At 43.6% G+C, this 9,612-nt stretch overlaps 1 pseudogene; it reads left to right on the top strand.

The window, feature by feature from the left end:
• LOC121540121 overlaps positions 1–6,254 on the top strand; it is a 44,500-nt pseudogene extending 38,246 nt beyond the window's left edge.
• The last annotated feature ends 3,358 nt before the right edge of the window (positions 6,255–9,612 follow it).

The raw sequence follows: 9,612 nt of genomic DNA on the forward strand, positions 1-9,612 counted from the left end.
TTGGGTTGAAAGGCTGTGAGGTTGAGCATCCCACTGCTACTGTTCTAGATGACTGTTGGGAATATACTAGTGGACAAGGCAGTGGTTTTGGTTGGACAGTTGGAAAGCTTGCTGATGAGAGTGGTTTGAGGGAGTTGGAGGTTGGCCCTTCTGTGGTGATAGGGGATGTTCCTCCATGGTTACTCCCAGACCCTGTTGTTGATCTAACCTTGGTAGAGAAAAGGAAAGATTACAACCTGTTAGAATTATAGTATGCTCAGATTCTCTGTCTGTATTGAATAGTTTATCATCTGGTATGGAAGGTGTGGAAGGGAATGAAATTGTAGACCAGTTAGCTAAAAGAGCTTTGAATCAAGATATAATTTATATTAATGTTCCACTGGATAGAGGTGAGGCCAAATGTAAGATCAGAGCCATTTTGATAGATGTGTGGCAGAAGAGATGGTACTCTGAGCACAAGGGCCAGCATTTATATGAATAGTTTACAGTTTTACAGAAAGGTCGATGGACCAAGATTCAAAAGTCAGATTAGGAAGGAAGCTGTGGTGTTTACTCAATTGTGCTTAGGACATTGTACATTGATCTCGTCATTACATCTGGTTGGCAAGCATGTGAATAGTTTGAGGCTGGAGGGTACGGTCGATGAAACGGTGGAGCATGTGTTGTTATATTGTTGTAAGTATGTTGAAGAGAGGAAAAGATTGAAGTGTAGGGTCATTGAGGTTGGACGGGGTTGGGGGGGTTTGGAAGTGATTTTGGGGATGGGGGAGGGTCTATTAGAAGTTAGTAGGGCTCTTCTTTATTTTCTCAGAAGTACTGAGTTAGGTAGGAGGATTTAGAAATGTTGGAAACCGTGATTGACCACACACTCCAGCACAGTAGGTGGCGGCATGCACCTTTAACGTTGGTTTGTGGACCGCCATTATATCATAGAAGAAGAAGTTGCTTGTGTGAGAGTTTTGTGGTTCGTGAGGAGGGCTACTATTCTTTTTTCTTTTGGTTCTTGCGTATTTTCTGAATTTATTTTCTCATGGTGGATGGTTTGTTTATTGGTTTCCACTGTTTATCGTTTAGAGTTGAGGGGGGAGTAGGGGTAGTTTGTTAGGGCGGCGTGATGGCCTCAACCGAGTGGAGAAGAAACGCTGTCGCTTCAGGTGCGTTCCGGAGAAAGGTGTGGAGGAAGTTTTGCTCATGGTCGGCGAACAGGTTGGAGCAGAACATCTGCACTCTGCATCCAGAATGAACAAGGCGGTGGTTGTGTTAATGAAAAGGGTTTGTCTTGTTGTGAGTGGGATTTTTGTGAGGGGTGTGTTGGTGCAGATGTCGCCTCTTTCGATAAGAGTTGTGGTGGCTAATCTGCCTCCGTTTATTGGTTACGAACAGACCGCAAGTAGTTGGTTAGTTTTGGTTAATTTGCAAGTGGTTTTCGTGAGCTCTCGGCTGGGTGCCAAGCGGAATCCGTTAAACATGTCTGTTTTCATAGACAAGTGTGTGTTTCTTAACAAACTTCAAGGTTACACAGGGGAGGGGTGGAACACAGGGTTTGCTAGCACAGATAGTTTTCGGTGTTTCTAGTGTGGGGATCATCAGTTATAGGCTACAAGCAGCAATATGATTGATAGGTAGGACAGGTATTGAACCCAAATAATCCCTACTCAGATGCGCTAACCTCAACCCTAGTAAACATGCATTATAAAAACCTTCTATATAAAATTATCTCATATTGGGAGTAAATAGCCTCTGAATAGAAAAGAAAAAACACTGCATCTTCCAGCCCACCAATAAATTACATAATGCAACCGTCGCGGTTAGCATATTTACCTCAACATGCCCCTCGCTTGCGTGAGAAGGCAGAGTGCTCGATGCTGGTTGATGAATTTGACAATTAATGTACTAGGAAAATACGTTTTTGTCGACCAGAGGTGACTGAATTAATGTTCAGGCGTATTGATAATCATTATAGTAATGAAGTATAATTTCAAAACATGACCATAAAAACAGGTAATAATAAAAATGAATCATCATTATATTACTTCACAGTAATGTGTTAAATGCTTTTTCAGTCCTTCCTCTTGCGTTAGCAGTGTGCAAAGGGACAGTAAAAAGCTAAGGCAGGAGGAGTTTTCCTGTGAGGTGGAGTGGTGGTGTATCCAGGGAGAGAACTAAACTAATCTTCTGAAATGTCATTCATGGTCTTATGCTGCCATCTATTGGAATTAATAAGCAACTGCAGTAGTACTGAATATATTGATTTTCCTTACTAATCCGTACTAAAATAGTGATTACTCAGAATTGCAAAAAAATGGCAGGGGTACCAGGAGGGAGGAGAGTAAATTTTTTACATTTTAGTCATTTAGCAGATGCTCTTATCCAGAGCGACTTACAGTTAGTGAGTGCATACATTTTCATATTGTGGTCCTCTGTAGCTCAGCTGGTAGAGCACGGCGCTTGTAACTTCAAGGTAGTGGGTTCGATCCCCGGGACCACCCATACACAAAAAAAAAATGTATGCACGCATGACTGTAAGTCGCTTTGGATAAAAGCGTCTGCTAAATGGCATATTATATTATTATTATATTGTCCCCCCTTGGGAAACGAACCCACAACCCTGGCGTTGCAAGCGCCATGCTCTACCAACTGAGCTACACGGTAGTAGTGCATGGCCAAGTGGTGGTGCGCAGGCCGTGGAGAAAGCGGTGGTGGGGAGGGTTGCAGCTGGGCTACATGAGCTGAGGCAGGTTTCTGTAGTAACAGAGACTCCGGTGGGCAAAGGCTTGGTGGGCTCATCCCAGGAAATATTGCCTGTCATTGGGGAAGAGGCTCTGATCAGGGGGGAAGTGCAGGGGGGCAGAGACTGGGGAGGAGGAGGACGGTACCGTGCCAATGGAGGAGGAGGAAGAGGGGGGAGGTGAGTCTGCGGGAGTGGAAGACCAGGTGGTCTCGTTTTCAGACGGCTCATTGGATCCAGAGCTGACAGCCAGTCAGGCTGAGGGCCCAGTATATACGGTGAGAGAACTTTCTAGGTTCCTGATAGAGACTAAAGGGGAAAAAGAAGGTTCTGCCGGAGTCTTATTTGATTGATCCTGGAAGGTTTGTAAGGTCAGTACAACACGTGATGAAGAATGAGGGGTTTAGTGTCCTCTCACCCAGGAAGCGGTATGGGCTGAGAAAATGGGTCATGGGTTCTTAAGGGCATGTCTTCAGAATCTGCTTAAATTGATGTTTTTTTCTGGCATGGCGGCTTTATGGGCTTCTCTACTGGTTTCTGATTGTGGTGATTTCCCTCCCACCTCTTATGGAGATTTCACGGTTAGACTTCCTTAACATGAACGCCGGCAAAGACTGGGGGAATATGTAAACCAAAAACATTTAAATGCCATGGCAGAAATCTTAGTGCAGGGGTAGCAAAAGAGGTGTGTAAGGGTAGGTTGTTAGTGTTTAGAGCCCAAAAAATGACCTTGTCTTTGCTTTCATAAATGTGTCTGCACCTGGTCCTCTGTAGCTCAGCTGGTAGAGCATGGCGCTTGTAACGCCAGGGTAGTGGGTTCGATCCCCGGGACCACCCATACACAAAAAAAATAATATATATATATACGCACGCATGACTGTAAGTCGCTTTGGATAAAAGCGTCTGCAAAATGGCACATTATATTATATTATAGTACAGGGCTCAGTTCTCTGTTTCACCAGAGGGGTTGGAAAAACAGAGTGGGGAAACCAAGAAAATCCCTTGTTTTACGTTTGTCTGATGGGCGGGTAACTTCTGTTGTGGGGAGATGAGGGAGCCTGATGGGTGGGTAACTTCTGTTGTGGGGGAGATGAGGGAGCTTGATGGGCGGGTAACTTCTGTTTTGGGGAGATGAGGGAGCCTGATGGGTGGCAGCTCCGTCTTGCCGAAGTTCAGCTTGAGGTGGGGATCCGACATCCACACTGATATATCTGCCAGACATGCAGAGATGTGATTCGCCACCTGGTTATCAGAAGGGGGAAAGGAGAAAATTGTGTGTCGTCTGCATAGCAATGATAGGAGAGACCATGCGGCCGGAGAGACTCAATACAGCAGGGGTCTCTGATTTCTATGGTGCAGTACTGAGGGCTGGAGCAGCCTGAGGAGGGGCCACCACCGTTTCCACCACTGCAAGTGACAGCAGAGACTGGGGACTGGCAGGAGAGTCCGGAGGACTTACTGATTTTTAACACTCTGAGCCTGGGGGAGTTTGAGGAGGTGGGGGGTAAGGTGCTGTACACCCTCAGTGTCAAGGTTAGACACATCAGGAGCTTAGCGGGAGTGAAGGGGCATCAGTGGCAGGGGGTTGTGGGGGCTGAGAGCATGGCAGGGTATAGGTGGAGGGTGCTCTATAAGCTCCCAGTGCTGGAAAGGTCAGGGGTCCTCCAGTGGAGGGTATTACATGGAGCCCTGGACACCAATAGCTGGTTGGCTCGGGTTGACCTGGGAGTTGGGGAGGGGTGTCCGTTTTCTGCAATGACAGACTGTTCATCATGTTTTTTTCTGTGTTGCCAGGGTAATGCCATTACTGTTGATGCCTTAGAGTTGAGGTTGAGTTGTACAAAATGATCAACAGTGTGGAGATGTTTCAGGAGGTATGGGGGCTCAGGGGGGCTGTCTGTACGGCTGGAGAGGAGGGGTTGGATGTACGGTTGGAATGTGGTGCTGGATGGTGTATTGTACTGTGGTGTTGGGTACTGGATAATGTGATTGTGTGGAGGTTGTGGTGGCACACAATGTGTTTTTAGGAGGGGGGGGTGTTAGTGTAATGAGGATGGCTCATTAAAGTAAGACAAGTCTCTCTCTCTCTCTCTCTTAACAGAGCTCTGCACAGGCAGCAGTGGTGGACAGTGATAAGATCTTTACTGAGCTGATCCGCTCCATTGAGAGAAGGCGCTCTGAGGTGAAGGAGCTGATCAGAGCCCAAGAGAAGGCTCAAGTGAGTCAAGCTGAAGGACTCCTGGAGCAACTGGAGCAGTAGATAGCTGAGCTGAGGAAGAGAAGCACTGAGCTGGAGCAGCTCTCACACACAGAGGATCACATCCATTTCCTCCAGGTAACTAAACTGCCTTAATACATGTGATATGAAATTAAAACTCTCAATCATTTGGTTCTGCTCTCTCTCCCTCTCACTCTCTCTGTCTCTCTCTCCAGAGTTATCAGTCTCTCTCCGGTACCAGTGTATCTTCAGACTTACCCAGCATCGTTGTCCGTCCTCTTCAGTACTTTGGAGATGTGAGTAAGACTGTGTCTGAACTGAGAGAGAAACTAGAAGACGTCCTTAAAGGAGAATGGACCAAGATCTCCACTACAGGTGTGTTGAAAATAATAAGAACATCAACTTTAGACCATTGAAAGTTCCCTACTAGTCATATACATGTGGAATATGGTGTGATGATAACATTCCCTCTCTCTGTGAATGTGTTTGTGTGTCTGTAGTGAATATAGTGGATGTTGTACTGCCTCCAGAGCCCAAGACCAGAGAACAGTTCTTACAATGTGAGTCTCTTTATTCTGAAGTAACTAACAGTCTCTTTTTACTGACACTCCTAACAATCCCTCTAGAAATATATAGCAATAGTAGATCTAATCAAAGACTGTGTATCTATCTGACTCCTCATATTTCTCTGATTTGATCTCTGCTGTGCTCTAATCAAAGACAGGGTAGATACAGTATCTGACTTAACTTATTGTTCTAACTCCCCTCATTGGTCTCTGCTCTGCTCTTCTCCCAGATTCCTGTCAGCTCACACTGGACCCAAACACAGCACACACATACCTATCTCTGTCTGAAGGGAACAGAAAGGTGACCTATATATGCCTAGACACACCATATCCTGTTCATCCAGACAGATTCACAAACGACTTGATGGTCCTGTGTAGAGAGGGTCTGTCTGGACGCTGTTACTGGGAGGTGGCGTGGAGTGGGGAGTGGGTTTATACAGCAGTCTCATATAAAGACATCAGCAGAACAGAGACAGATGGTGGATTTGGATACAATGACAAGTCATGGAGTGTTCAGTGCTCTAGAGGTGGTTATTTGTTCTTACACAATAATGTTATTACTAAAGTATCAGGCCCTCAGTCCTCCAGAGTAGGAGTGTACCTGGATCACAAGGCAGGTACTCTGTCCTTCTACAGTGTCTCTGACACAATGACCCTCCTCCACAGAGTCCAGACCACATTCACTCAGCCCCTCTATCCTGGGTTTTGTCTCTGTGGTACTGCTGAGCTGGTTAAACTGTAGTAGGGTCCACATAGATACTAGTCATGCTGGTGTAGTCTATAGCTGAGCTGGTTAAACTGTAGTAGGGTCAACATAGATACTAGTCATGCTGGTGTAGTCTATAGCTGAGCTGGTTAAACTGTAGTAGGGTCCACATAGATACTAATCATGCTGGTGTAGTCTATAGCTGAGCTGGTTAAACTGTAGTAGGGTCCACATAGATACTAGTCATGCTGGTGTAGTCTATAGCTGAGCTGGTTAAACTGTAGTAGGGTCCACATAGATACTAGTCATGCTGGTGTAGTCTATAGCTGAGCTGGTTAAACTGTAGTAGGGTCCACATAGATACAAGTCATGCTGGTGGTGATGGTCCCCAGATGTGATGATTCATTCTGCTCTGTTTTTATGTACAATGATTTGATTGATTTGATCTTCAGAAGATGTTATGAATTACAATTCAATCCATTCATATTATTTGTAAGTGCAACGTTTTAATCTTATACATTTACATTAATCATGATGTATGCTGTTAATGTATGTTGGTTGTCATTCAGAACCATTGAAATGTTTTCTCAATTGGTTCTCTGTCTCAATGTAATTTTCCTCAGTATCATGGAACAGGTAGGGTTACTTACTTGCTAATTGAACTATATGGGCCGGTTTCCCGGACACAGATGAAGCCTAGTCCTAGACTAAAAAGCATGTTCAATGGAGATGTCCTGGAAACCGGCCCTAAATTTGGCATCTTTTATTCTCCCGTACTGCTCAGTCAAGCAACATTAAACCTGTCCAGCAGGTGGTGGTATTAACCCAACAATAAAAACAGCAGATATCTTGCCTTGTCACTCAGTATATCAGTAATGTTCAGAATTTTACTTTAATATCATTGGAGATTGATGGTCTTTTTAATCCACTACCCAGAGTCAGGAACAGATGAAGTTAGGTCTGCTACTGTTCAGTTATTAAATATGATTCATGGTGATGGGAAATAAAAAATACATCTAGTAGTAGTTTTCCTTTGCTATTTATTCCAAGGTGTGTCTTTAACTTGTAAATGGATTGTGTTGAAGCTGGCATGTGGTGTGGATGATAGAATAGAGTGAATAGAGGAGAGAAGAGAGGAGGAGAGGAGAACATTATATAGAAGACAGATAAGATAGAGAGAGAATTCATACCCAGGGGAGTTAATGAATCTGTCCCAAATGACACCCTGTTCCCTACGTAGTGCACTAGGCTACTTCTGACCAGATCTAAAGTAGTGCACTACATAGGGAATAGGGTGGAGATTGGAGATTTGCTCACTGTCATTAGAATGAAGATTTCCATACAGGAGTTACTGTCTCTGTCCCAAATCTCTCCCTGTTCCCTGCATAGTGCACTATTCTTCTTTTGACCAGATCTAAAGTAGTCTTCTAGATTTTACATGTTTTCTCCCTGTCATTAGAAAATGACAATATGGTAATGACTTTAGTGGTTTCCTCCCCCTTTGGTTTTATTGGTTGTGTGTTATGTGTGTTGTTGTGTTAGGTTTTCCCACTCTGATCCTAATGGAAAACCCATTAACAATGAATCACAAACAAATTATATTCCAGTTGTGTTTAGACAACTTCATGGCTGACATCCCCCAGTTCTGTTAAGACCCATTGAACTGGGTCACATTCTAAATGGTCACTTGTATTGATAGTCCATACTGGGCCTAACTGGGGTTAACCATACTGGAGGGTTTCTTTCTGCACACATATTCCCTCATCTCCAGAACTTTACCTGATGTCTCTCTCTCTCTCTCTCTCTCTCTCTCTCTCTCTCTCTCTCTCTCTCTCTCTCTCTCTCTCTCTCTCTCTCTCTGTCTCTCTGTCTCTCTCTGTCTCTCTCTGTCTCTCTCTGTCTCTCTCTCTCTCCCATCAAACTGTATAGAAAGCAGACAACCTCAATATGGTTTCATTCCTGTAGTTATCAGGACACATGGGGTGTGGAACTATTATCTCCTTTCTAAGTTTGAACTTGTCCACTTCCCTTCATGTATTTCAAAGGAAATGACTGGTATATGTAAACTCCCTCTACCCCATGCCAACACCAATCCAATGCTTTTACATTTGAGAGGAGTAGTGAAGGAATGATACACTTCAGGAGGAAGGAGAGATTATTGGGACACACCCATGGAGTGATGATAGAGAGATGTGAAAGAGGAGAGAGGTAATGGTTGGACTTGACTTATTTATTCTCTCATTAGACTTATTCTGTTTCAATAACATAATTGCAAAACACAAAATAAGTACATTTAAGGAAGTATCCATGTATTATAGATTTTATAATCACTTTTGTACTATTTTCACAAGTATGTGGTAAAATCTCACAACTCTTAATACAAAACTCAAAACAGATCATCAAAAAGGCTGTTTTTTCAAAACTTTAAGCACATTTTCAATTGACTAAGTACAACACACAAAGGAAGTATCCTTGTATTATATCTTAATATGTGAAATGCTCACTTCCTCCCATAAGAGTCATCAGTAGTTGATGTAGGGTTTCATCTGTCAAAAGGTAGATCACACCTGGTGACTTATGAGTTATAAATGTTATTACTGTGGAGTCACCATGATCAGGTTACTGTGGTGTGTGTGTGTGTGTGTTAGTCTTTGATTAGTCATCAAGGCTGAGAGGATGTATCTATTTGAAAGGGTGTCCTACTCTTTGATCAGACCAAATGGTTGTAAAGTCCTCAAGACAATAGAATGGTTGTCAGGCAGTGGAGTCTGGTGGGAGGAGCTATAGCAGGACAGGCTCATTGTGATGTCTGGAATGGAATAAATGGAACTCAGTCAAACATGTGGTTTCATGTGTTTGTGGTTGATACCTTCCATTGATTCCATTCCAGCCATTACAATGAGCCTGTCCTCCTATAGCTCCTCCCACCAGCCTCCTCTGTTGTCAGACCTGCATGGTGCCTCAGAGTCTGTGTAGGAACTGTGAGGTGGGTGTGTTGGGAACATTATTCCCTATTTTTCATAGTTCCACAATCTATATTAATAGCCAGAGATGTGAATTAAACATTCTGCCAATCATGGTTATTTTATTTATAACCAGAGAATTGGGCTGATTCAAACAAGACAAACATGCTTATTTTTAAAGTAAGGACATGTGCAAGAAAGGTTACTTGTAAAACTAAAATAACCAACACCCTTTCTTGTGATGGGTTGTAATATATATAAAAATATGATAATATATTTCCATTCACATTGTGTGTGTGTGGTCCCAGGTGTGAGGGGCTTGTTGTGATCCTGGGGGTAGTGCATTGGGCTGTACACTGACTGTATGCCTTCTTAATATTGAGTTGCACCGGGTGGAGGGCTGTTGAAACTGTTTTGAATGGGGTGTGTTT

Source organism: Coregonus clupeaformis, unplaced genomic scaffold, assembly GCF_020615455.1.
Source record: "Coregonus clupeaformis isolate EN_2021a unplaced genomic scaffold, ASM2061545v1 scaf0048, whole genome shotgun sequence".
NCBI lineage: Eukaryota > Metazoa > Chordata > Actinopteri > Salmoniformes > Salmonidae > Coregonus > Coregonus clupeaformis.